The sequence below is a fragment of the Amphibalanus amphitrite genome, unplaced genomic scaffold, assembly GCF_019059575.1.
Source record: "Amphibalanus amphitrite isolate SeventyFive unplaced genomic scaffold, NRLGWU_Aamphi_draft 001189F_arrow, whole genome shotgun sequence".
NCBI classification, from domain to species: Eukaryota; Metazoa; Arthropoda; class Thecostraca; order Balanomorpha; family Balanidae; genus Amphibalanus; species Amphibalanus amphitrite.
The window spans coordinates 47,501-52,726 of NW_024882683.1; the positions used below are offsets into that span (position 1 = coordinate 47,501).

Sequence of the window (5,226 nt, forward strand, 5' to 3'; positions counted from 1 at the left end):
AACCCCACGGGAGGCCCCAATTTGTACTCAGTGTTGGGGTCTATTGTGGGGACGGCTCAGAGTTTCCGTCTTCATCCGCTGGGCGGCGCTGTGATCGCGGCTGGATTCTGAGATCCCAAACGACGTCCGGAGATCTAAGATCCGAGGGACTCGGTGGCTCGAGCGGCCCAGCGCGGTGCGTGTGAGGGGGTGGTAAAACGCAGTCAAACTGCCCGTTTTGTGACAGCTTTGTGACATTTCGACACTGGTGTCCAGGCGTTTCCGAGGCTCCTCAACTTTTGACTAGGCCTCTAACGGAAACTCTGTGGGGTCATATCGAAAACAGTGACGTCACGTATCACTGATGACGTCATACGGTATCAGCTGGGCGTCAGTGACGTCCGCTGCGGGGGTGCTGCCGCTTGTTTTGCGCCAATGTGTGTTCATATTCCAAGAACCTGCCACACCCGATCCGTTTGTGTCCGTGTTTGGGGATTTTCTACCGAAGGCGTGCCGTAGAAAGTCGTCAAAATCTCTAGATCAGCGTTGTGTGTACCGTGGCGTCCGTATTTGTAACTCGCGCGCCCGTAGGCGCGCCGCGCGCCATGGCTTGTAGCGGCCAGCGCCCAGTGTGTGTATTTTTTTCTGTCAGCTTTTGCTCGGGGCGAGTTGAGGCGGGCGCTCCACGGGAGGCGAAATCACGTGTCGTGTAGAGCCGTGCTCTGAGGCTGTGCAGAGGTGTGAAACATCAAGGTAGGCTGTGCGGGCAGAAGTGTGCCGGTGGAAACATTTGACGTCGGTTCCCTTTTGGAGGAGTACTGTCGTTTTGGGCGTCTGACGTCAGTCCCTTTGGGAGGTGTTTTGTGGCTCTGAGAGGGCGGACATTGGCCGCTCGGCGGTCTAGCAGAGGACGGGACGGGGTGCCTTTAGGCTGTGCTGGTGGCTTTGAGCCCTATTCGGGCGGCGCATGGCACAGTTCTGCCGGAGGGGGTGCTGATATTGTGGGCATGGGTTGTCTGTCGCTTGTAGGAATTGTGAGGGGGTTTGTGATTGTGTGAGGGGTTTCGTCCAGCGCGACTGTCGTGCTTGTTAGCGGTATGCATTGTACCGGGTTCAGTTATCAGTCTGCTTCCCATTTTACTACTCCCTTCCACGTTGTCTCGTAAGTAAACACATTTCGACTGGTGACTGTTCACTGTTCAGTGTCCACTGTCCACTGCCGTTTGTCTACTGTCCGCTATTTCTTGTTTGGACACTATTTAACCAATAATTCAGTAATTTGTACAGGTAATCTGTGTATCATCCACAGAGGATTTACCGCTGCTGTTGGTTAATTATTTTGCTCTATTTCTTTAAGTTTTGTGTCTGAACAGCTTCGTGCTTCCTCTCTAGCACGCTTTCAGAGGCGGCACACTGTATCGATCACAGCGCCATCTGTAGATGTCGCTGTACGAGCTCCCTCCGCCTTCTCCGCCAGCCATCGTTGTGTCCTCGCGAGTCTTGGGAAAAACAAAACGAGCGAACCACGTTTTAGGGGTTGTGAAATTTCAAATTCACTCCTACACGAAGGGTCTGGTCTGAAAAGTTGTGTGTTTATTATCATGGGGTATTTGAGAACGTGTCTTTAACCACCCAGTGGAGTGGCAGTGGTCGGGCTTTTTTGGCTGTCGGTCGCAGGTCCCCGTATTTGCTCGTCGCTGTACATGACGAGTACCGACCGGGGGTGTCTGCTCAGTTGTGAATGTTTTGTGAGTCTGTCGTGGTGGGGCATGCTATCCATTGAGAAAACCTCGGTGCATGTAAGGGCAGGCCGAACGCCTCATTCTGAGTCGTTCGGGGAGTATTTGGTGAAAATGTCCGCCTGTGTCATTTTATTCGTGGGTTAAGTGGGGTGAAATGCGTTTGTCGGGTAAAATTTGGCCACGTTTGGCAGCTGGTGTTCGTGTCTGTTCTGATTTCGCATCCCGAATCCAGCCACGCGTGTGTTTTGTCCTGCTTAGTTAGACTGTGCGGCGCACGGGGATTGTGGTATCAGTGTCTGCTCAAGCGGCGATTAGCAAATGTGCGTGTTCTGTGCTCCTCTTGCCTGACCTGTCAGTTACGGAGAACGGAACGCGGTGGCACGTACCAACACGTGAGAAGTCAGTACAAACGGTAGGGTAGCGCGCCGCGCCGACAGTGTACTTGTTTCGGGGTGTCGCTCGCGCTGCCGGCCTGTGTGCGCTTTGTTACTCCCGCGTCATCAGTCGGTAGAAACGCAACCGAGCGTCGAAGGCCAGGCTTTTTCAGCGTCCTTCGAATAGCGGTTTGTTATGTGGATGCGGACATAGCACAAGGTGGTTTAGTTATCGACACATGTCAATTATCTGTGGAAATCCGTCAGCGTGGAGCGCGCGATGGGGCTTAAAATCACCAGCCGGCTGGGCGCGGAGCTGCCAGTATTGTGAAGCTTGACAGGGAGAAATTTTCTGCCGGACAGTGGCGCCTCATTGAGGGCATATGTGCGGACCCCGGGGCCGGGCTCGAGTTAGGGGCGACTGTGCTGCCACAAGGCGATCAGATGTTACACGGCTGATATTTGGCTTTAATGCGATCAAAATTTGCACCGAATGACGGGATAGTTATTCTTCTCTAAAAAAAAAGCTTGCTAAGAAAGATTACTGCATCTCTATTTGAGCTGAATCGTTCTGGGTGTGTACAATTTTGATAGAATGCCACCAGATGCCGCTAGTTTTCTTCGCATTGAAACCAAATAGCAGCTGTGCCCGCTGATTCGTACTTGCCCTGTAGTCTGGTAGCGCTAAAGCATTACATCACAACCAACGGCGTGCCCGTAACGTCTCGCAAAAACATCAAAACGTCGCCCTGATGTTCCTCTCCCGACGAGAGGAGCGCAAAGCGACGCTAGCGCCACTAGCGGCCGGAGAGTGAAGCTGGACTACACTGGCGCCTCTGGCGGCGGCAGAGTGAAGCTCACTGCTTTTTGGGGGCTCAGCGGTTGTTCACTGCATATTTTTTTGCGACGCCTATGGTGAGCCGATGTCGGTCCGTGCGCTGTTATCGTGCTTGACGTGAATTCGCCAGAATGTGCGTTGTTTGTACATTTTCGGTGATGTTTTGTACGTGATGCTAACTCACAATATTGAATACATGTCTAAGCTATATTCTGGAGCCACTGGACCGAGAGGGGTATGAGGAGCCTTAGCCTTAGACTCAAGTTGGCTGCTGTGGTTTGGTAAACCCGTGCAAACAAAGGACAGCTGAATGAAGAACACGAAGAGGCGCGCTTACACTAAAACAGGCAGTCCATGGCGACCTGGACACGACACCATGGAACCAAAACAACCGAACATTGGTTCGGGGCTGAATGCTGGTATTTATTGTGCAACACATTCGCCAAACTTGGTCAACATTCCGTTCTCTAGTTGTCGACGTGGTGACATGGTCTTCACTTAGCCCATACAACTTTGGCGATTCATCACACACCGTTCTGGTCTGGAGCACCTTTTAAAACATTTGGCGGTGTAGACGGCAAGCGGGCGAACTGGGGCACATAATAAAAGATTTCGGAAAAGTCTTGTTCTCGTGGTTTTTATAATGATATCTATGGGATGATAGTGAACCTACAGCCTTTCACGATTTCAGTTTTATAGACATTCATAAAATAACATTGTCATTCATCTTACCATTCACTTTAGTTTTCACGAAATTGAGTCGGTTAGTTTCTTTAATCTCATTTTTCTCACCAATTCCGTCATCACATAAAAGATCTTCCGGCTATGATATACCTTCAATCAATGCTCTCACACGGCATATAAGCAGACATCTCCTGTGCTAATAAGGAGTCACGTGACCGAACCACCAGCGCGTTGTCGAGCGCCTTTTCATCTGCCCATCCTGTCATCTTCAGGTCACGGTCCGAAGCGAGCCCCTGTCGACGATATGTCACATGACGAATTTTAAATGGACAGATGTCGCTAGCAGCGCTGTGTCACATGAGCGGGGGATGTTTAAAAATTAAAACGGCACCAGACGTGCGGTCGCACGAGAGGAGACGGGTAGGGGATTTGGGTGAGGAGGATGGGGACATGACAGGTAATTCGTACGAAATGGCTCAGCGTCATTGGTAAGGTATGCTGGCAGATCCGTACGTAAGTTGATCGCTCGCGGCTAGTGGTTTACCGGCAGCCGAATCAGATCAGGCTGGAGCGTGGGTGACGTTGCGCATCCTATCTCAGCTGCGTACTTTTTTGCATGAAAACAACAATAACCTTTCTCATAATGTTAGGCATGTCTCAAATCATGCCGCCACCCAGCACCAAACAAAACACACCGCGCAGACTAAGCGGTTCTGTTTCGCCCCACTGTTACTGCTACGCCCGAGAATCGAGATGCATTCAACACTCCTCCCAAACCGTTCGCCTTACTCTGATGCCGTTGCCCGTCAGTGGTAGTCCGCCGTCCGGCCGTGTTCCTCCAAGGCCAGCCCCCCCCCCCCTCTCCCGGCCGGGTTTGGGCGTCTCCGTGACGTCACTGCTGGATACTTTGACTCGGACCGGACGCCGGCGGACCTGTAAGGGGGGACTAGGGGGGGGGGGTACTGCCTATACGGGTTCAGGTGTCCAACTGAAACAATGGGGCACCCAGCTGGGGAGGGGATGGAGGAGGGTGGGGGAGGGTGTAATGCGGATAAAACAAAGACCACAGGTGGACCAGCGTGGCTAGGGAGCACGGGGCGGCGATGTTTGCGGTGTGTAATATGTAGATGGATTAGCGAATAAACGGGAGAGATAACTGCTTTGAGGATTAGTCAGGAATGCACTGGAGGAAGGACTGAAGGAGGAAGTAAGGAGACAAGGAGAAGAGAGGGGCTCAGTTCAACCCCAAAAGTCGTTTCTTATTTGGTGCGGCGACTGGTGACTGGTGTAGCTCCATTGCCCCCCCCCCTCCCTCACCCCCTCAGAGAAGTAGAAGTGCTATTGAATTTCACACGAGGCTCGTGCTCCAGAGCAGACTTACCCTGGGTATAGACGAACGATGCGGTACGGGCACGTGGTGGGCACGAGACGGTGTCGTGTAGCAGGAGAGACCTGCTGCGCCACTCGGCTAGTGCTGGATCTCAGAACTCAGAAGATTTAGACTGCAGTCTCAAGTCTGCGATGGAGGCTGGAATAGCAGAACGGTGTAATTAGTTCTACGATAACTGCCTACGTGTGTTGTATGAAACTTGAAAGCGACGGATGGAAC

General features: G+C 52.3%; 1 protein-coding gene across 2 annotated transcripts in view; it reads left to right on the plus strand.

Annotated features, from left to right (window-relative positions):
* Nucleotides 1–3,143, plus strand: part of LOC122370955 (protein similar-like) — a 17,362-nt gene extending 14,219 nt beyond the window's left edge. For both annotated transcript variants that reach the window (XM_043346947.1, XM_043346948.1), the window contains exon 10: nt 1–3,143. This exon is cut by the window's left edge. The gene's annotated coding sequence lies outside the window, so the exon portion shown is untranslated.
* The last annotated feature ends 2,083 nt before the right edge of the window (nt 3,144–5,226 follow it).